Source organism: Lithobates pipiens, unplaced genomic scaffold (assembly GCF_037356315.1).
Source record: "Lithobates pipiens isolate NorthernLeopardFrog02 unplaced genomic scaffold, aLitPip1_a1.2 Scaffold_16, whole genome shotgun sequence".
NCBI classification, from domain to species: Eukaryota; Metazoa; Chordata; class Amphibia; order Anura; family Ranidae; genus Lithobates; species Lithobates pipiens.
In genome coordinates this window covers 426,033,582-426,057,485 of record NW_027507748.1, presented here as the reverse complement: position 1 = coordinate 426,057,485, position 23,904 = coordinate 426,033,582, and the positions used below count along the sequence as shown (strand labels likewise).

Sequence of the window (23,904 nt, the reverse complement as noted above, 5' to 3'; positions counted from 1 at the left end):
AAAATTTATATAAAACATTTTTTTCCTCAGTTTAGGCTGATACATATTCTTCTACATATTTTTGGTAAAAAAATCACAATAAGTGATTATTGATTGGTTTGCGCAACATTTATAGTGTTTACAAAATACCGGATAGTTTTATGGCATTTTTATTAATGATTTTTTTTACTAGTAATGGTGGCGATCAATGATTTTTATTGTGACTGCGACATTATGGCAGACACATCAGACATTTTTGACACATTTTTGGGACCATTGTCATTTATACAGCAATCAGTGCTATACAAATGCACTGATTCCTGTGTAAATGACACTGGCAGTGAATGGGTTAACCAGGGGGTGGCAGTGTAGGGGTTAAGTGTGTCCTAGGGGCATGTTACTAACTGTGAGGGGCTGGGCTGTGTGTTAGTGAACACTAATCTCTGCTCCAATCACAGCAGAGATCACTGTCACTTGTTGCTAGGCAGAACAGGGAGATACTGTACATCGGCATCTCCCCGTTCAGCCTCCCCATGAGACAATCGCGGGTATCCCCACGGTGATCAAATCTGCGGGACCCACGACCAGACTCACGGGGGTCCCGACCGGCACACGATGGCAGGGCAGCAAATACAAATGGACGTACCTGTATGCCAATTTGCATGTCCGTGCCATTCTGCCGATGTACATCATCGTGCGCCAGTCAGGAAGTGGTTAAAAGTGACATTAAGATCCTATACACACTATACAATTTTTGTTGTTTGATTTCCTTTAGATTTACCAAAACCATGTTGTGCAACAGCCTGCCTGATTGCATACAAATTGAAACTCCTAAGCTTTGACCTCATATTATATGGTTAATCTAAAGGAAAAAATCTAAATAAAATTGTATAGTGTGTATCCAGCTTAAGGGTCCATGCACACTAGCTTAAAGAATGCTGCTTTTATGTTTTGCCTGTAGAAGCAGCTCGATGTTAAGCCTGGTACACACTGTTCAATTGTTATATGACAGAGCGTCTGATTTTTGTCAAAAGCAAGTGTGCAGGATTTTGTCTAGCATACTAACTATCCGAGAATTGTCGTTCCACAAACACGAACGTAATGACGTATAAAGAGGAAGTTAATTTATCAAGCGCCACTCTTTGAGCCCCTTCTGCTAATTTCATGTTAGTAGAAGTTTGGTGAGTGTTGATTCACACTTTTAGTTAAGTTATTTTTATTTGGATGGCAGGTAGCATCTCTAATTTAATTTGTGTTTTTTTTTCTGCATAATAAAAATCATAACAAGCCTAATATTAATATTAATTATATCACTACAAAACAAATGCCTTTTAAAATACGTTTTCCATAACTACATCAGTATCACCAGCAAAGCAGCTTCATTATTATCCCATTAAAGAAGATAAGAATGTGCACTGCATTTTGATATTTCATTATTTGCTGCGTCACTAATGTTAATTCTCGATTACCAACAGTAGTTTACAAGATCGAACTCTTCTGGCTCGTTCCGTGGTTCCAATCATGTGTGTTTGTACTTTTAACTTTTGTGTGACGGATTTCTGTACTGACCATCTGAAAATCAGAAGTTGAGCTGTCCTTCGTCAAAAATGTACTAGTCTGCTCATCCAGCTTTTGTCTGACGAAAAAGTCAAATCAGCTGTCAAAAGCATCGTACTAACAATCCGAAAATCCACAGACAGCTTCCCTTACGAATTTTCCATTCTGATTTTCATATCATGTGTACGAGGCCTACAATGTAGAAAAAAATGTAGAGCTGAGTGAGGGGAAGATGACCCCCACCTGGTTCCATATCAATGCAGGGCAGAAGCGCCATCAAAACATCACTTTATAGCTCTTAAAGCAACTTTTTCTCCTTCTTTTTTTTTTTCAAATTACATTTTTTAAAATTGCATTTTAGTGTAAATATGAGATCTGAGGTCTTTTTGACCCCAGATCTCATATTTAAGAGGTCCTGTCATTTTATTTTATATTACAAGGGATGTTTACATTCCTTGTAAATAGGAATAATAGTTACAGATTTTTTTTTTTAAAAGAACAGTGTAAAAATAAAAAATAAAAGGTGAAATAAATAAGAAAAAAATGTAAAATGGTCATGCTGAGCTTGCTAGTAGAAGCAAACACATACCTGAGTAGCGCCCGCATATGTGTTAAAACCGCACATATGAGGTATCACCATGATTGTTAGATTGAGAACAATAATTTTAGCCCTAGACCTTCTCTGTAACTCAAAACATGCAACCTGTAGAATTTTTTAAATGTCGCATATGGAGATTTTTAAGGGAAAAAGTTTGTTGCCATTCCATGAGCGGGTGCAATTTTGAAGCATGACATGTTGGATATCAATTTACTCGGCATAACACTATCTTTCACAATATAAAAAAAATGGGCTAACTTTTCTGATGTCTTATTTTATAATTCAAAATTTTTATTTTTTCCAAAAAAAGTGCGCTTGTAAGACCTCTGCTAAAATTTGTTGTGACAGAAAGTATTGCAACGACCACCATTTTATTCTCTAGGGTGTTAGGAAAAAATATATAATGTTTGGGGGTTCTAAGTCATTTTCTAGCAAAAAAATATATTTTTATTGTAAAAAAGAGGCTTGGGGCTGAAGTGGTTAATTGTCTAACACAAAAAGTGTTGCCTGATGACCATCTGCCATGACAATGCTGCCCATCCGCTGCTCCCATTGTAAATGACAGTTCCCTGCCTCTGCTAGAATATAAACACTGTGGAGGAGATCCCAAATAATGTCATTGATCAAATATGGTCATGATCATGCTTTTGTCAATTATGTCACCTAGGATCTCTGGTGCTGTTATTTACATTCCAACAGTGCCAGCAATCCATCATTTTACTTGTATTGCTACCACTAGTACCACTGTATATGACAGGCTTACAACTGATATTTATTTTCAGAGGTTTGGGCAGAAGATCTGGCCAAATGTGTCCAGTTTGTTTGACTCTTCACAAAATTGCAAACAGGCTGAGTTTAGGTCAAACTGATGGTAGACCTGAACCTACTCATTCTCATATTGTACTTCGTTTAGAGTGCAACTGAAAAGAATTTATCATATACACTTTTATAATGAATTCCCTAATTGTATGCTAGAACTATTGCTGATAACCTGTTAAAATTGCCACAGGAAAGCTTCAAGCAAGTTTATTACCAAGTCCTACCTTTTCAATAGATAAGATGAGCTAATTAAAAGAGAAAAACAAAACAAGTTAAAAAAAGAATTATTAGTTATTCCTTGTGCTCGTTGTTTGGTAATAGATGACTAACATACGACCACAAGTGACAGGAAAGCATTGTTCAATAAGCAAAAGCAATGTGACAGGTTTGAGACTCACTTACAAGTTAATTACTGTTCATTATCATGTTGAATTACCAAAATGTCACAAGTATTAGAACGCCTATGTGACATAGCCTTCAGCGTTTCTCTTTTAGTATTATCTCCATAATAGTCTTTAGAATGGCTCCTTATAATTGCTAGTTAAAAATGTTACTTGCCTTATGGTAGACAAAGTTTCTGCTGTTTATGATGAAGTTCTAGGGCAATACAGTCTAAGTAAAAATAATTGGTTGTGATAAAACTGTGACCATATAAATGGTTATAGTAAAATTCATATCTGTAGGGGTAAGAAAGGAAAGGAAAAGATTATGCACAATGCATTTCCAGGAGTTTCAGCTAAAATGAACTTGGCTAAAGTTCAAAATGCACCAGTGCCTTCTTTTTATCCTTTATAAAGACACAGAAACAGTTAGTACTGTATGCATATCTACTTATGCACCTACAGATAGAATGCACTATAGTATGCAGTAGCATGCTGCTGATCATCCAGGTGTGAATATGTACAGTATATATCTCAAGCAACATCCATTCCAAGCTTTCCTCAGCCCTTCATCAGGCTCCAAACACATCTGATATAAATAAGTCCAGGTCAACATTCCAGTAGGCAAGGATTCCACTTAAATTTCTTATGCAAAAGTTTCCTAAGCCATGGTTCACACCAGTGCCACTTGTCATATGACAAGACAGTTCAAAGTTGCATGACAAGTCACACCCCATTCACGGCAGTGGAACTGTTCAAGCTGCTGTGACTCAATTTGCATCGACTTTGAAAAAGGTTCCTGCACTATTCCTGTGCGATTTCAGTGTGACTTGCATTGACATCTTGTAAATGAAGATATCAGCAAACTGCACATGAAATTGCACTGCTTTGAGGTTGCGCTGAAGTAGCCCGACTTCAAAGCTGCACTGGTGTGAATCAGGGCTTGTACCTTACCAACATAGTCATGGGATATGATCAATAAATAAATATATATATACATATATATATATATATATATATATATATATATATATATATATATATATATATATATAGATATATATAGATATACTATATGCACATAAGCTTTATTGGCATCCCCGGCCTGGTCCGTAGGGTTCAGTGGATTTATCCCTAATAGAATATTATATCTATAGCTTTCCGAATCCTCTGACTGATTTTGAGATATAAATGAGAAAAAGATTTGACGAGTATAATGGTCCTTGATGTCAATCTCATAGCCTTATGCAGGTGGTGGAAACCTTTTCCTTTAATCTGAATTCTGTTCAGTGCTCCAATATGATTAGGGCTAACGTAAGCAATAAACATATGCTGCTTGATACACATGCTGTTGTTTGCCGACTTATTTAACCACTACAGATCCGCGCTATTGCCAAATGACGGCATTAGCGCGGACCTACATTTCCGGGACTACGTCTATTGACGTAGTCCTGGTTACGAGCGGCCTGCGCGCCCCCTGAGGGGCGCGCGCGGCGCGCTCTGTGATCGGCGAGTCCGTGAGACTCGCCTGATCACCGATCCGTGTAAGGGGTCGATCCCGACCCCTTATCACGTGATCAGCTGTCAGCCAATGACAGCTGATCATGTGATAGAACGGAGCCGGTAATCGGCTATTATTCCTCCTCGCGCTGACAGCGCGAGGAGAGAAAAAAAAAGCCGATCGCCGGCGGCCGTGATCGGGACATCGGTCCCGATCACGGCCATGAAAAAAGGGACCACCTGCCACCTGCCTGTGCCCACCTGCCTCCCGCAGTGCCATCCTGAAATAAAATAAAAGCAAAAGTAAGTGCCCCCCGTCAGTGCCCCCCCTCAGTGCCCACAGTGCCCACAGTGCCACCCACAGTGCCACCCACAGTGCCACCCACAGTGCCACCCCACAGTGCCACCCACAGTGCCACCCAATCTGCCTCAAAGGTGCTGCACCCCAGTGTCGCCCATCAGTGCCCAGCAGTGCCGCCCATCTGTGCCCAGCAGTGCCGCCCATCAGTGCCCAGCAGTGCCACCTATCAGAGCCACCTATCAGTGCCACCTATCAGTGCCCATCAGTCCCATCTATCTGTGGTACCTATCAGTGCCCATCCGTGCCACCCATCCGTGCCACTTATCTGTGCCACCCATCCGTGCCATCTTATCTGTGCCCATCTTTGCCCATCAGTGCCGCCTTATCTGTGCCCATCGGTGCCGCCTTATCTGTGCCTATTAGTGCCGCCTTAACTATGCCTATCAGTGCCCACCGGCGCAGCCCATCAGTGCCCACCGGTGCAGCCCATCAGTGCCCACCAATGCAGCCCATCAGTGCCCACCAATGCAGCCTATCAGTGCCGCCTAATCAGCGCACTTCAATGAAGGAGAAAAATGACCCGTTTGCAAAATTTTATAACAAACTATTAAAACATGATTTTTTTTTTTTTTTTTTTTGCATCTTTTTTTGTTTGTTTAGCAAAAAATAAAACTCCGAGCTGTAACTAAATACCACCAAAAGAAAGCTCTATTTGTGGGAAAAAAATGATAAAAATTTCATTTGGGTACAGTGTTGTATGCCCGCGCAATTGTCATTCAAAGTGCATCAGCGCTGAAAGCTGAAAATTGGTCTGGGACTGAGGGGGGTTTAAGTGCCCAGTAAGCAAGTGGTTAAATAAAGGTATGCTGAAGTGCTGCAACGTTGGATTGTTTGCCTATATGGTTTGAATTGTTTGGGTCAATCCTTGTTGAACTTACAGGATGTGCTGTCTACAACCATAGACATACTAGCATGCTGTATCATGCCCAGATCATGGTTCAGGTCAAGCCACCATCTTTACCTGAGCTAAAATTCGTCAATGTGAGATTCGATACAGTAGTGGATAACCAATCAAAATGTTGTTGTCTCAAAGGTTTTTTAAAGTTGTCAGGTGTTTCAATTTTTCAACTTCTGTCTGCAGAGTAATGCCATGAGTTATTTCCTGATGAGATAATGACTAAAGCCATTTATATAACTTTCTTCTTGTTGCAAGAATATAGTTGTCTTATACTTGTCTTGTCTTATTGTTGTCTTGTACTGATCTTTTAATTATTATCTCTTTGCACATAAATATTTACTTCCCTATACATGCTGTGTCTTTTTGAACAAATGCTTATTTAAAACATTCATGTAAAACTTTTTTATTTAAAAACACAGACTTCACTGTGGAGTGTGGTTGATGGGCATGTATTTTCCATGAACTTCATTTACTTTCATTTCAGGTATACACTGATTATGTCCAGGGCACAGTTTCCTGCCAGTCAATTCCACTGATTAGACACAGATGAAATAAAAGAAAGAACACACAGCCACAGGGAAAGCAATCTTTTCATTTGGGAATATGCTGTCTGTTTACTGAGTCACTGTGCTATGGTAATTACAATTCTATTAACTTGCATCTTCTCAATTCTGTATACATGGAATATAAGTTTGATATACCATAGCCATTGCTTTAAGTTGTCACAGACTCTGCAGAAGGCCATATTTTATAAATAATATAAATTATTCTGACATACTAATGTAAGACCCATTACAATCTAAACACCAAAATGTCTTTCCTTTTTGGTGCATGATTTCGTGTGCCTCCACCCAAGATATTAGGCATTAACACTTTGCAAGAGGTATGCAAATGTACCTTATTTCTACACTGGGGTGCAGGTGCAGTGAAGGAGGAAGTATTTAACCTGAGTGTGAGTAATGTCACATTGCAGCAGTATGCTGCCCAAAAATGGCTTTTTGAACCCTAGATATTTCATTTCTATGCCTAACAACCAATTTAAATGTTAAAAAATCAGGAGTATATATGGTAGAATGTGACTGGTTGCTATTGTTGCATTGTCTTTGCTCCTATCACTGGGTAATATATGTCTGCATATCTTTACAAAATTCTACACATAAGGACTTTATCTGTGCGGGACCATACTAGTTTAAAATGTTCAACAATCCATATATATTGTATATTGGATTTCATATTATCATGGTGTAAATGTTGTGGTGGTGCCACCTTCAGCCTAATGTTGCATTTGAGCAAGCTTGATGTTGCTCAGTTTTAAGGTTTAAAGGGAGCTCCTAAACTGGTCATGCCACAGCACCATTTCAGGAGATGCACATTTTAAGTTTGATGCAGATTTATTGAACACTCTCTGATGGGCGATGCAGAGTAAAATAAACCAGCACCTATACAGTCAATAACAAAATCTTAAATGTACATGCGTTTTCAAACTCTCCCCAGAGACCTAGCTCTTACAGAGGTCAGAAAAATCTTTTGTTTTCCAAAACAGTTATGTATCTTCTTTTCATTAGGTATCCGTCTTCATATCTCCAAATTAGTGACCCAAAATAAAATGAAAACTATAAATTATAGTGTGTTCTAATTCCCCATACATTCACTATCGTTCATAATATTGTGCATACTGTGCATCCCTAGTGCTGTATACTCTGTAACATCCACATGCCAAAATACCCCTAATGACCGTTTATATCTTCCAAGCATTTATCAAAGCATCTCTGTCTCCCCCTCCTCCTTTGCAAGCTTTTCACAATCCTCCAATACTTGTGAAATGTCAATCCCAAAAAGCAAATGAATGATAGTGTAATAAAGTTACACCAAGTTAACAAAAATAAAAATGAATGTGCTCTCATATAAGGCCATGTGTTCAAACTTGTCAAAATATATCACCATTTGTGCTCCCCTTCCTATGCACAAATCTTCATGCCAATATGCCTTATCAAACTCCCTGCCCACTTGTCACTGGGCTTAATATCATTAAAGACACACTTCCTGCTTCACTTCCACTTAAATACTTCAAAATATATATTGTCTCATAAGAGTGAAAAGTATTCATGAAAAAGCAAATAGAAATAGCTATAGTGCTCGATCCGCCATCTTGGATGCTGGTCTTTTAATGCTTGTTATGTAGCATAAATTGTTTTAATGGAATTTTCTACACTATAGCTATTTCTATTTGCGTTTTCATAAATACTTTTCACTCTTATGGGAAAATATCTATTTTGGAGAATATGAGTGGAAGTGAAGCAGGAAGTGGTCTTTAACAATATTAAGCCCAGTGACAGGTGGGCAGGAAGTTTGGTAAGGCATATTGGTATGAAGATTTATGCATGGGAACGGGAGCACAAATGATGATATAATTTGACACATTTGAACATGTTCATGAACACTATCATAAATTTATATTTTGGGGGTTGACATTTCACAAGTATTGGAGGATTCTGAAAAGCTTGCAGAGGAGGGGAGTAAAACTGAGGTTAGGGGATATAAATGTTAGGTAAGCCTATTTTGGCATGTGGATGTGACAGAGTATATAACACTGTGGGTTGCACAGTATGCACTTTTTATATGAATGTAAGTACAATATTATGAATGGTAGAGAATGTATGATGAATTAGGGCATACTACACGATAAAGTTTCAATTGTATTTTGGGTCACTATCATTGCATTTTTTTCTCTGTAAACAGTAGACATGGGTGCTGTCAAAAAAATAGTTTTGTTTCGTTCCATTTAGTTTCGTGCGAAAAAAATGTGTGTATGAAATTCAATTTGGATTCGTACGAAATACGAATTTTCATTAGACTCGTGAACTTTTTGTTAAAATAACGAAAGTTCGTTATGATGAATTTATCATTTTGAGGGGCTCCCACCATCCCTGTGCTGTTCTGACTTCCTAGGTTTTTAACTTTTAGGTTTGTTAACTTTTCGGAACAATTACAAATGTTCGTTATGATGAATTTATCAATATGAGGGGTCCCCACCATCCCTGTGCTGAGTTCCCAGGTCTCTACACCTGCTGTGTCCATTATGAGGGGTTCCCACCATCCCTGTGCCGAGTTCCCGGGTCTGAGTGTACATCCGCTGTGCCCATTATGAGCTGTTCCCACCATCCCTGTGCTGTGCTGACTTCCTCTGATTGGTGAACAATACACCAGTCACAATTCTGTTAATTTGGATCTGAAATTCTGAAATTCGTTAACAAAATTTTGAACTTTGTATAAAATTCGTAAGCATATAAATTCCCCATAGGGTTTCCACCATCCCTATGCTGACTTCCTGGGGTTTTAACTTTTAGGTTTGTTAACTTTTCGTAACAATTACGAATTTTCGTTATGATGAATTTATCATTATGAGGGGTTCCCACCATCCCTGTGCTGTGCTGACTTCCTGGGTTTTTAACTTTTAGGTTTGTTAACTTTTCGTAACAATTACGAATTTTCGTTATGAATTTGGAAATTTCGTATTTCGTACGGAATTCATACTCATAATAATTTGTATTTTGGATTTGTACAAATGTACGAATTTCCGGAAATTCATATGAATTTTCGATTCATATGAAACGAATCACACCGGTCTAGTAAACAGTAAGTATAATGGGATAAAGAGGCAGTGGGGTTGATTTATTAAACTGGAGAGTGCAAAATCTGGTGCTCTACACAGAAACCAATCAGTTTCCAGGTTTGTCAAAGCTTAAATGAACAAGCTGAAGTTAGAAGCTGATTGGCTACCATGCAAACCTGCACCAGAAATGCACTCTCCAGTTTTAGTAAACCAACCCCACAGTCGCCAAAGTCACCATGTGAAGGTAGAGCAGCATAGTAAAATCACCAGCAGAGTTGGCAAAACTCTTTAACAGCCAAGTGAGATTCATGGTATCAAAATGTGAATATGCTAACTTGGTGAGTCTATTCATATTGCCTCATATTTAGTTCCCTCTCTTACATAAGTAACTTGAAGAACTATTATCTAGAAACACATAGTAGATACTGCTTGAGACTATAAAGATAATAGAATTGGAACAAAAAAGATGGACTAAACAAGGATGGAAATTAAAAGGGGAGGCTAGGGCAGGAGGTTGTAACCATTCCAGCTGGCTGGTCCCACAATGCAATGGGGATGTTGACTTCCAACGTCACCATGTGAAGATGGAGCAGCACAGTAAAATCATCAGCAGAGTTGACAATATTCTTTAGCATCATAGTTAGATCCATAGTATCATAATATGGTTGTACTTCTATCCCAATAAAATATATATTTTTTGCAGTATACTATACAAACCCGAGTATATTCTTGTTGCACTCTTTAGCTGGGTATACATGCTTGTTCAGCTGGTGAGAAAGTTGGTTGCTGTGCTATTGTATATTCTATTTTGACAGCGGGGAGTACACTGATCAGTGCTGCAGCCAATTGGCTGCAGCAGCTGATCAAATTTAACTTTTACAATTGTCCCATTCAACAGAAGTTGATCTATCAATCAACTTCTGTTGAACAAGAAAGGCCAATAACAGATCAGAATTCATCCAGTCCTTACTGAACCAAAGGGAATTTTGATCTCTGTGTAGTCAGCCTTAGTCTCCTGTCTTACATAAATAGCCTGAGGAACCATTATACAGAAGCATAAAGATGGTATTGCTTGAGGCTATAAAGAGAATCACATTTTAATAAAAAGAGAGGGGCTAAAGAGGGACGGGATTCTAGGGATGTTAGATGAGAAAAGTTGGTCTATGTAACAGACATTTCTGTAAGATGCTACAGCTCTCAGACCTAATTGTGTTTATCAGGCAACTTAGGTATCCTAAGGTACTTGTAACTCCAGGTAAGGCTCAAGAGGTAATTATGTACCTTTTTAGAATGAGTAGCAGGCACAGGGGTTGCTAATGCTTCAAAAGATATAGTGCATTTGGCATAATAGTACTTTGGTGGTCTCAATGCAACATATGAAGGATGGTGAAATGTAGATTAACAGTCTCTCGGCATAGGAAACGGGGCCTGAGAACAATAATCTACAGATTCTGGTCATTATGTGGTAAAGTGGGTTTGCCTAAGGCCGCGTACACACGGGCGGATTGTCTGTCCAACTTTCAGTGGACAATCTGACGAACAAAGTCTTACGGAATTTCCGTAAGACAGTCCGTTCAAACTTGGTTTTGTCCGTCCAAACTTGGTTTCAGTGGACAGTCCGCTCGTGTGTAGGCAAGTTGGACGGACTAAGTATGGCGCATGCTCAGAAAGGATTTACACGGCCGAAGGTTGCATTGCAGTGTATTGGACGTCGTTTTTCTAGTCCCGTCGTACGTGCTGTACACGTCATCACGCACGCTTTCAGCGGACTGTCTGCTCATTGTGTGTGGCCAAGTCCGTTCATGCAAATTTTGAATGGATTGTCTGTTGGATTGTCTGACGAACTTAGTTGGGCAGACAATCCGCCCGTGTGTACGCGGCCTAAGAGTCATTGTGATAAATAAAGGAGGTATGTATTCATTTTGATTTGGCATATTGTCAAAAGAATGGGTTACCTAAAAGGAATATGTGAGGATAAAATATGTTAGCTGCCATTCTTGACTTGATTGTAAAGGAGTGCCACCCCAATACTTAAAGTAGTACCAATTTCTAAATGTTTTTCATCCTAATAAAAACATTTTCTACCTATCACCTCTCCAGCTCCAGACTTCCTGGTTTCATGGAAGAAGCTGAGCGGGGGGATGGCTTACCAGCACTGTGTGTTTCTTTGGATGCATGCAGCTCACCAAGGAACCTGATAGAAGTATGAATTCAATGGTGCATCTTTATCTTGCAACAACAGGCTCTCAAAGGAGGGAAGGAGCCTACAGCACTGGCGGAGACTGTGAGAAGAGGAGGAAAGCAACATTTTGCACAATATTGTTGCACAGAGCAGGTAAGTGTTATCTCTTTTTATTTTTTTGATTTTGACTTTTAATACATTAATTCTCTACCTTCTCAATCACTGCACTCAAGTATAAGTCAGAAATCAAAATTAGCATTTTTGTTCCAGGTCATAGGATAGGAAACATATAAATAATTTTTTTAGTATATATTGAAAGTAAAACATGCAAAGGATAAGTAAGCTATATCTGGTGTGCAGAACCTGAATATAAAATAGGTATGAAAAGTGGTCTTAGATCTAAACAGATATAAGTGTAGGAGAGCTATAACAAAGAAACACAGGCTTAGCTGAGCCTGCCTAGTGTTAACTATTCCTAGAAAGCACTTACTACCTGCTTTTTTTTTTTTTATGTCACCTGACTATTGCAAAATGCCCTCTATTTCATGAATATGAATTTTACTATGTCACTTTTAAAGTAGGGAAGGATTTTAGTTTAAAATAGAATGGTAATCACTGTTTTGTTTTGCTAATTAGAATTCATTCCTTTCCTAACTCATGTATAAAAGTGAATCATACTGAAAGACTCATGCAATATGCAGCTGAAATTGGGCCATTGCTGTCTGACTTGGCATTCTGTATAACCTGGTAATGTCTACGGAATATTACATAAGCCACTAAGAAAGCAAATGAGTTGGCAACTGTTTTATTTAACATGAACAATACATATATCACTTAATGACTTTTAAACTATAAGTAATTTCAATCCTAATAAAAAATGAAAGGTATATGTATCACATGTGACCTTCTTTTACATAGGCTGTCACATATGACTTCCACCATAAGCCAATTAATTTAACTAATCGGTACCAATGAGGCATTTGTTTCTCACAGTAATTGCTAAAAATGTAATTCTGCAAGTGTTTGAATACGATTAGCATGATATAAATTAGACTTGTAATTTTAAAGTTATTACAGCTTTTAATAGTTTTAATGGACTTTGGAGTATTTTACAATGCTTGGATGCATTTACGCATAATATAGATATTGTAAAACAAGATCATGATTTTTAATTGCCAAAAAAAAACAGTAATAAGAAAAAAACGATTACATTGACAAGCAACAGTATACCTACACTTTGATGAGATAAACTTTCATGCACAATCACTAAAGGGTATACCCAGGGCTCTGTTAGAAAGCTTTCACCTCACTTCCTGTCCTGTTGAGAAAGGTTTCCCTTATTGGGAATTGAGCAAGCAATCTCTAAAAGCGATACTGATAGACATTACAATTCTTGTATTATTTTTCTGCAGCGCTGATGAAGATTGAAAACCCTTTCAATCTTATACAGCAAAGAAGGGGACAAGGGGTAAACAATCTCCGGGACTTTTAAGGTGCTTCAAAGAAAATAGATATTCAAAAAATATTCATAAAATATTGAATATTTATTTGAATAAAAAAAAATACACAAAAAACACACCAAACAATATTATAGTATAAACGATTATCCACATCAAAAATATTATACAGTATAGAAATTAATGGAAACAGAGGATACCAGTCAGAGTATACCACTCGACATGTTTCGCTCATCTGAGCTTCCCCAGGAGTTTAAGGTACACTTTGAGATAATCCAAAATTGACAGTTTAAAATTTGACTGAGATGAAATCAACAGCCATCAGGTGTCCAGGATCATCAGTCTTTTGTCCTCCTGTGGCCACTCTGACCTGAGCATATTTGGGGTTTAATATTAAGACTGATGATCCTGGATACCTGATGGCTGTTGATTTCATCTCAGTCAAATTTTTAACTGGCAATTTTGGTTTACCTCAAAGTGCACCTTAAACTCTTGAGGAAACTCAGATGAGCGAAACATGTTGAGTGGTATACTCTGACTGGTACCCTCTGTTTCCATGAATTGCCATACTGTATAATCTTTTTGATGTGGATAATCTTTTATACTATACTATTGTTTGGTCTTTTTTTTTGTGTATTTTTGTAACTGAAATAAATATTCATTATTTTATGGATATTTTTTGAATATCTATTTTCTTTGAAGCACCTTAAAAGTCCCGGGGGTTCGTTTACCCCTTGTCCCCTTCTTTGCTGTTTATTCATTTAGGGATGTGGTGTTAAGTTTGTTGTTTCCGCCCTCATCATTTTTGCCTTTCAATCTTATCTTATGTTATTGCTGTCTGTGTCCTTGTTGCAGATTTTCCCTCTTTTCCTGTCTGCTAAAAGTGTTGTCACCATGACAGTGAGGGTTATTTACTCTAATGGAGCCCCATATAGCAGTTCAATCCTAACAAAAGTTTTTATTTTCCCCACTCTATGCACAATTATGTTCTGACTGGACATACATTTTAATACTGCTTCAATTAAATATATTTTCCAGCTTTCAATTTTAAATTTTTTTATGTACTCTGCTATGATAACTCCAACCTGCTTGACAATCAAGATAAGTGCCCAAATTATAAATACTGTGATTAGTACTTGGCAATTAAGCCGCTCCTTAATCTTTCAAGTGAAATATTTCTGAGTAGAGCTCCAAACCATTTATTTAACAATGGTTGTTGAAAGAATTTAGATTTGACATGGAGTGATGCATAGAAATGGATCCCGTTCTTCCAGAAAACCCCCTGCAAAAATCACTTTATTAAAGTGCACAAGCCAAGGTTTGCATTTTAATCTAGCTACCTGCATGGATATTAGAAAGCAGAGGTAGTAGATAATATATAATGGAAAATGTGTGCAGATAGATGTATTCTTGCATAGTTAATAGTAGTTTCAATGTAATAGAAAACTCAGAGTTTAGGCCTAAAGTCTATATTTAGAACATAAATATATGCATTTTATATGTATTCTCTGAAGTTGCAATATTGATGACAATTATAGTTTTCCTATCCAAAACACTGTGTTAAGCTAAATCAAATCCAGCTTTTATATATTTTTTGGGACTCGGGGAGGGGGGGGGGGGTGTGCACCAGAAAATATCCAGTCTGGTACTACTATCATTGCCATCACAGACCCAAATACTGAAGCAAGCCTCTGTAAATTGGTTTCTCTATAATGCAGAAAAAAAAAAAAAAAAGGCAGCCCACCTGCAGAAGAATAACATCTCTAGAAAATGTTTTTCAGCATTTTCTTGACTTTGAAATGGCCCTCAAATGCAAGTTAAGTATGTTAAACTGTGTGGCCTCGATCAACTTTTACAGACAGCATTAGAACTGATTTGCATTGTTATTTTGTGGATGTAGCTTGTTCTATTTGGATGAGTTTCTGCTGCTTCAAAGAGGTTCACAAATGGTGGTAAAATTCACACTTTTAAGTGGTTCTGCTTTTGAACACAAAATGCTGCATTTCACACAAAGCTGGACTACACAAGCCCTAATTATAGCCTCATGTAAGGTGTGCGAGCACAACCTAAAACAAGGAAATCTTGTTAATATAGCAAGCAAGTGACCTACAGGATTATGGGAAGTGATTTAACTCACTGATGCTCACCAAAAGCTAAAATATCACTTTTAGATGGTGCTTAACTACTTTCCAACCGCCGGATGTCAAATGATGGCCAGGAGGCGGACCTATTGTGGAGGGAGGGCGTCATTTGATCGTGCGCGCGCATCCCCGTTTCTTCAGTGGCGGCGTGTCACAGAGACACTGCTCGCCACCGAAGGGGGTGAACAGCCATTGCGCATGGCTATTTACCACGTGATCGGCCGTGATGAAGTCACGGCCAATCACAGATGTCACACCCCACTGTGCACGGCGCATGCGCGTGGTCGCGCTGCGCATGCACGTCGTGGCGGCGTGTTCCCCGGGAACACTGCTCGTCACCGAGGCTGGTAAACAGCCATTGGCCAGCTATTTACCCACAAGATCGGCTGTGATCGTTTCACAGCCGATCACTAAAATGTAAACAAACCGCGGTAATGAGAAGTTACCGGGTTCTCCTCCTCACACACCGATCGTGTGTGAGGAGAAGATGGCGGTAACATCTCAATACCGCTTACAGTGTACACCAACACACACTGATTGCCCCCCCCCCAATAAAGAGGACCTGTCACCACCCATCATAGTACATGTCACTCACAGTCCATCAGGGTACCTGTCACAGTCCATCAGAGTACCCGAGTACCTGTCACAGTCCATCAGAGTACCTGAGTACCTGTCACAGACCATCAGAGTACCAGAGTACCTGTTCCGGCCCATCTAAGTACCCGAGTACCTGTCCCGATCCATCTGATTACCCGAGTACCTGTCACAGCCCATCAGAGTACCCGAGTACCTGTCCCGGTCCATCTGAGTACCCGAGAACCTGTCACAGTCCATCAGAGTACCCGAGTACCTGTCACAGCCCATCAGAGTACCCGAGTACCTGTCCCGGTCCATCCAAGTACCCGAGTACCTGTCACAGTCCATCAGAGTACCCGAGTACCTGTCACAGTCCATCAGAGTACCCGAGTACCTGTCACAGTCCATCAGAGTACCCGAGTACCTGTCAAAGTCCATCAGAGTACCCGAGTACCTGTCACAGTCCATCAGAGTACCTGAGTACCTGTCACAGCCCAGAGTACCCGAGTACCTGTCACAGCCCAGAGTACCCGAGTACCTGTCACAGACCATCAGAGTACCTGAGTACCTGTCACAGCCCATCAGAGTACCTGAGTACCTGTCACGGTTCATTAGCATACCCGATTACCTGTCATGGTCCATCTGAGTACCCGAGTACCTGTCACAGTCCATATGAGTACCTGAGTACCTATCACCGCCCTTCAGAATACCAAAATACCAGTCACCAGGCCATCGGAGAACCTGTCACCAGGCCAGCAGAGTAGCCGAGTACCTGTCACCAGGCCATCAGAGTACCCGAGTACCTGTCACCAGGCCATCAGAGTACCCGAGTATCTGTCACCAGGCCATCAGAGTACTCAAGTACCTGTCACCAGCCCATCAGAGTACCAGAGTACCTATCTGCAGCCCATCAGAGTACCCGAGTACTTATTTGCAGCCCATGCCTCATAGAATATACGTTGGGGTGTTTTCTTTCCTAAATGGGTTAATTTTGTGGGTAATTGCACTGCCCTGGTGCTCCAGGACCTTCAAAAGTGTGATAGGTAGGAATGAAATGAGATGTGTCATTTATGCTCCTAGAACGCCTGAAGGTACTACTTCAATGTTCGACTGTGTAAAAGTCCTACACATGTGGTATCGCCATACTCGGGAGGAGTAGCAGAATGTGTTTTGGGGTGTAATTTTTGCTATATACATGCTATGTGTTAGAAATATCTTATAAATTGACAACTTTGTGTAAAAAAAAAATGCGTTTTAATTTTTTTCCACATATTCCAAAAACTTCTGGAAAAAAATGAACCTTTCAAAAGACTCATTATGCCTCACAGATTATACGTTGGAGTGTTTGCTTTCCAAAATGGAGTCATTTTATGGGAAATTCCATTGTCCTGGTACTCCAGGGCCTTCAAAAATGTAATAGGTGGCTGTGAAATGAGATGCGTAATTTTTGCTCGTAGAACGTCTGAAGGTACTACTTCAATGTTGGTGTTCTGTATGTGGCCAGATAGTGTAAAATTCTCACACATGTGGTATCACCATACACGGAAAGAGTAGCAGAATGTATTTTGGGGTGTAATTTGTTGTATGCATATGCTGTGTGTGAGAAATAACCTGATAATATGACAATTTTGAAAAAAAAAAAATAATCTTTATTTTAAAAAGAATTGTGGGAAAAAATGACAACTTAAAAAAACTCACCATGCTACTTACTTAATACCTTGGAATGTCTACTTTCTAAAAATGGGTCATTTGGGGGGGTATTTGTACTTTCTTGACTTGTTAGTGTCTCAAGAAATTAGATACACCTGATGTACTGAAGCCCTGATCAGATGTGATCAATTTTCAGTGATTGGCACCATAGTTTGTAGACTCTATAACTTTTACAAAGACCAAATAATATACACTAATGTGGGTTATTTTTACAAAAGATATGTAGCAGTATAAATTGTGGCCAAAATGTATGAAGAAAAATTACTAATTAGCAAAAATGTATGACAGAAACAAAGAAAAAGGAATTTTTTTCACAAAATTTACGTTTTATTTATTTATAGCACATAAAATAAAAAAAAACACTAGTGATTAAATACCACTAAAAGAAAGCTCTATTTGTGTGGAAAAAAAGGATGCAAGTTTCATATGGGTACAGTGTTGCAAGACTGAGTAATTGTCATTCAAACTGTGAGAGCGCTGAAAGCTAAAAATTGGTCTGGTCAGGAAGGGGGTGTAAGTGCACTGTATTGAGGTGGTTAAAGGGGTTGTAAAGCTTTGTTTTTTTATTTTCTAAATAGGTTCCTGTAAGCTAGTACATTGTTGGTTCACTTACCTTTTCCTTCGATTTCCTTTCTAAATGTTTTTTTTCTTTGTCTGAATTTCTCACTTCCTGTTTCTCCTCAGTAAAATTCACACCATCATCCGAGCGGTGTTTAGTCAGCCAGAACAGCTTACTGAACAGCTTACTGAACAGCTTACTGAGGAAGAACAGGAAGTGAGAAATTCAGACAAAGAAAACAAAGAAAAAAAACATTTAGAAGGGAAATCGAAGGAAAAGGTAAGTGAACCAACAATCCACTAGCTTAAAAGGAACCTATTTAGAAAATAAAAAAACAAACCTTTACAACCCCTTTAAACAAAAATAACTAGATAAATATGATAACATTTTTCTGACCAAAATTCAGAATTTAAAATTAGACATATTGTCCATGTAAAAAAAATATCTTCTGTTGTTTTGCATTTATCTTACGCACATGTGTACCAATGTTTTATTACTACATGAACATATCTGTAAACACATGACAATATTCTAGAATTAAATCTGTACAAGATAGACCTTTTCTACTGAAGACCAGTAGATGGCAATACAAGCAACAGATGGAGCTGAACATTATATCCAGTGTAGATGTCAACAAAAATAGATCTCTGTTTCAGAGTATTTTGGGCTCGTCCAAAGTACGAAGTAGAGTAAACCATAGCAACAACCAGATTTCAGGTCAATACAGTTAAAATATAATTTCTGATTGGTCGCTGTTCATTGCACATAACTATTGCTCTGTTGTTAAACTGTACACTTTGATATTCCAAAAGAAAATAAAAATAATAATAAGGACTGGGTTTTGGATTTAGATATGTAATTAAGTTAAAATGATAATGATATTATAATTTTCTACATAATGGAGCTTTAGTATAACTGTCTTAAAGTTAATATTGCTATTTTAGTGAGCAAACAAAAGTAAGTAATGGCTGTAAAGTAGAACTAATCAAATAAGGTTCATTGTTCATTTTAATATTGTCAACTTGAAGACAACAGTAAATTCTGTTCATTAATTCTGTTGCATGATTATCTTTTAAATCAGTACAGTTTTTTGAGTAATGATTTAATTTTTTTTTTTTTTATAATTGTATTTTTATTGAGTTTTAGTATAAAAAAAAAAGAAAATTGACAACACAAGCAAAAAAGGAACAGTCAAAGTGATCATGTCATAAACACAAAGGGAGAGTGAAATATCTGTAAGCATTACAAAATCATATGGTCCAGGAACTATGACAGAATAAGAACAACACTAGCAGATAGAGGTAGCAGTGTACAAAAAAAACTTAAAGTGGAGCTCCACCCAAAAGGGAGAACTCTGCTTGTTTAGGTCTTCCCCCTCCGCTGCTACATTTGGCACCATTCGGGGGAAAGGAGGAGCAGGTACCTAGGTTTTGACTCATAAGGATGTTCAGCCCCCTCCTTCTTCCCTTGTCACTGGGCCATTCACAAAGCACAGGATAATTTTCACATGCCCAGCAGGGAACCAGCTGTGAAGCTGCAAGGCTTCACTGCTGGTTTCCCTTAGCTTAGATGGCGGCAGCAGCACCCGAGAGTCGATTGAAAAATCAGCTCAAGTGAAGATACTGCTGGATTTGTGGACAGGTAAGTGTCCTAATATTAAAAGTCAGCAGCTACAGGTTTGCTTTAACCTATATAAAGTGCAGGGGGCTCACTCATGAGGAAAGTATACACACCAGAGGTACAATGCAATATTTCAGTAGGAGATAAGATGACTAAATATCACAGAAGTTAAATTAATGAGTCACTATATTCAGACTGGTCCCAGATTTCCAGAATTTTATTAAATTGCAAAATAGCATCATTAACAGTATCAGTTAGGTATTCCATTCTTTGGATTTTGGCTATAAGTTATAAGAATTGAAGATGGGATTATAGATCAGTTGACAGCTAACGTAGAGGGATGGCTCTCTTGGCAGCCAAAAGGATATAGCAAATCAACCGTTTAATGGGTTTTGTAACACCAGAGTAAGGAAAGACCCAATAATGGACAGGATCCATTGGGAGAAACAGACTTTTTGAAGTAGCAACATCACATCAGTCCAAAAAGGTCATATTCGGTGGCATTGTCAAAATATATGAAATTGGGAACCCACTCCAAGACCATAGTGCTGAAAGGGAGGAATCTCTGTGATTTACTACCTTTGGCATCCTTTACCAGAACGACAATATTTTAATAGCGGTCTCTCTCTGCACCATGCACTTAGAGAACTTAAAAGCAGAAGTCTAGATCTTTTCCCAAAGTTACGGGGGGATATGTCACTGGAGTACATGTTCTCATTTACACATATAAGGCCGCATACACACGAGCGGACTGTATGGCCTACTTAGTCCGTCATACAATCCGACGGACAGTCCGTCATACTTTCGAATGAACGGACTTGACCACACATGGATGCACAAACAGTCCGTCGAAAGCTTGCGTGATGACGTGTACAGCCCGTACGACGGGACTAGAAATAGGAAGTCCAATACACAGCAATGCACCCTTCTGCCGTGTAAATCCTTTCTGAGCATGCGCCATTCTTAGTCCGTCGAACTAGCCTACTGACGAGCGGATTGTCCGCTGAAACCAAAGTATGACGGACAGAATTTCGAAAGATCCGAAATACTTAGTACGCCAGACTGCACGCTGAAAAAGTCAGCTGAAGCCCACACACGAGCGGACTGTCCGCTGAAATGTGTTTCGACGGACTAAGTAGGCCATACAGTCCGCCCGTGTGTACGCGGCCTTAGAATGAGTATACCCTGTGAGAGGGGTTGCTTTGCGAAGAATGTGATAAATAGAGGACACTAAATGCAATTGATAGGAGCCTTGTACACACAAATATTCAAATTTAGTGGATCTATCCAAAGTGAGGGATGCAGACATAGAATGAAAAAAGTGTTTAACATATTGTTAGGATTATGTCATTTTTCCCCTCAGATTTTCATAAGTTTTCAACCTAAGAGTATGAACAAGGGAACAAGGGTGAACAAGATTATGGAGTTGAAAAAGGGAAGCCTGCATCCATGGTAGCATGCGACCAAATGAAAGACTATCTGCGAATACCAGATTAAATAACATTGGTTCAATAGACATACTTCTCAGAATTTTAGATCATTGCGTAAAGACTGGGGCCATACAAAAGAACATGCATAGGGTACAGAGGACCCCTTTCAATTTATGACCATCAGTTGGGTGCTACCTGGCTGGACCAAGAGACGCTGGCTCAAAGATGGGATGCATAATAATATTTAATGATATTAGAAGCTCCCAGTCCCCCATGTGCCCTTATAGAAAAAAAAACACAGAACTGCCAAATGCAATGAAATTTATTATTTCAAATGAACTTAAGAAATCCTGAAGTTCACTCTCTGCTGATGTCACGGATATTAGTCCAGGCACCGTGTCATGCCGACAATGGAAGTCTGGATCTGCCAGGTGCCTGACACCAAGCTCAGCCTCTCAGTGAGCCCCTGAGAGCCTGAGTTGGCCGCTCCATGCCCTCCACAGCTTAGTGCTCCAATGAGCACAGAGGAAGATGAGAAAAGAGATGTAATAAAGTAAAAAACTGCGCTGGAAGAAAAAACCTTAAACACCCTAAAGAAAAGCTGCAACACAACGTGGGATACACACAAATACAGATAAAAAAACAGAAATGGTTGCGCTTTATACCTTATACTTAAAAATCGGTGATAAATAATCAGAGGAACTATTAAAGGTCCCAAAACAAACCAGTGAACTTAATATAAATCAGTGATAATGAATAGAGTTCCAATATCAATCAATCGAATGAAACAGTCTTTATCAATTAGTGCAGATATTGACTTGTAATCCGTTCCAGATGCACAGACAAATAATGCCTGTGGCTAACACCCAACTAGGGCCTTTTCCTCATTGGAGTTCCAATCCTGGTTCAATCACTGCATCAGTAGGCAGGATCCTCCGGACCAAACATCAAGAGACCCAGAACCTCTGCTGGAAGCTAACGGGAGGAACGACGTACTGACCTCCCTGCGCGCTATGTCCCATTGTTTTAGCGCAGGAAGGTGTATTGCAGCCAGCCGGCTGCAATACACATTAATCTTAAAATAAAATACCTAGCGAGTTTTACCTATGGCTATCCATTGATGTTTTTTCTGAGCCACGTTTTATCCGCCATGCATTGAGTTGCACATTAGCTACCAGTGGAGGCTCTGGGTCTATTTTTGTTTGGTTCAGAGGATTTGGGAGATATTCCCCTTATGGTTTAGGAGATGTTCCCCTTGCAATGAGCCGCTGACTTCAGCAGCGCATGCGCTCTGGGGATTCTCGGCTGAAATTCCAGCAGACGCCAGACCTTTTGCAGTGCATACCAGCTCATTATGCCTTTTGCCTTATAGGTGTAGAAAAAAAAAGTCAGCAGATTTACTAGTGCTTTAAAGAGGCCTAGTAGGTACAGTTGTCACCCACAGTTTCTGGAATTCCCCATATACGCAGATTTTAACACCTTTCCTGCTATATTTAGAGTGGGGAAAAAAGCAAAGTTTTCTTCCTCGGGGGCCTGTACATACTGCACCAAGTCATCAAATTTAGTTTCAAAAGCATCCGTGCATTCACCAATCTGGGTGATACCCCCATGCAAGATCTTTCCCACCTCCAACTCAATATTGCATATCAGCTGATGCAAAAGAGTTTTTCATTCAGCAGTTCTGGGGTTAAGGTTGGCTGCTTGGGTGGTGTGGGCTCCTCAATTAAGGCAAGTGTAGTGTTGTTGGCACTCTTGGTCCCCAGAAACAGATTGACGGAGGAGAATGAGATAGCCTTAGTAAGCGAGGCCGGGGAGGCCTAGTGTGGAACTGATCCATAGCTGGCTGTGACCACAGCTCCAGTGGTGGTGGGGAGGAGTTCTTTTGCCAGCCTATCTTGCCTATGGGGTGCCCATGGTTGTCAGTGATAGAATAGGCCTACCCTGGGGCAATGTGAGCAGAGAGAAGTGGAGCTGGGGCTTTGAAGACCAGGCGGGGTCTGGAGCTCAGTCACTACACATCCACAGACTGATGATTTTTTTTTTTTTACAGACATGGCAAAGAGTGAAAATGCTCAATTACATTTCTGCTATGTGAACAGTTCATAGTTTGGCTTTATCACTGGACATCATCTATCAATCTCATCGTGACTTAGCCATCATGACCAGATGTGCTGTGCCATAGGGACATACAATATATGGCCAAAGGTTTTGACCACTTGACAATCACACCTATTTTAAACACAGTGGTCATTAGTATGTAGGTGTCCACCCCAACACATTTCCTCTTTTTTTTTTTTTTTTGCAGCTATAAAATATACACTCTTCTTATAATGCTTTCATAAGGTTTTGGAGTGACTGCTGAAATGTGTCCCAGGCAAGCCAAAAGAGCAGTGTGACATCACTTACTGATGTTTAATGGGAGGATCTGATTTGCTGTTAGCTTCAAATGTGTTCAATAAAGTTGAGCTCAGGGCTCTGTGTAGGCCACACCAAATTGGAACAGAAAATTACTTTCCCTTTACCG

The 23,904-nt window shown here is 39.3% G+C and overlaps 1 protein-coding gene and 1 long non-coding RNA gene across 6 annotated transcripts in view; one reads left to right on the top strand and one right to left on the bottom strand.

The window, feature by feature from the left end:
• DMD (dystrophin) overlaps positions 1–23,904 on the bottom strand; it is a 3,436,004-nt gene that overhangs the window by 3,347,595 nt on the left and 64,505 nt on the right. The window lies entirely within an intron of this gene.
• The window catches only part of LOC143984412 (uncharacterized), a 48,896-nt gene continuing 31,571 nt past the window's right edge, over positions 6,580–23,904 (top strand). Inside the window, exons 1-2 of the long non-coding RNA XR_013274840.1 lie at positions 6,580–6,727; positions 11,806–12,040. This is a non-coding gene — a long non-coding RNA (uncharacterized LOC143984412). The remainder of the gene's footprint in view (positions 6,728–11,805; positions 12,041–23,904) is intronic.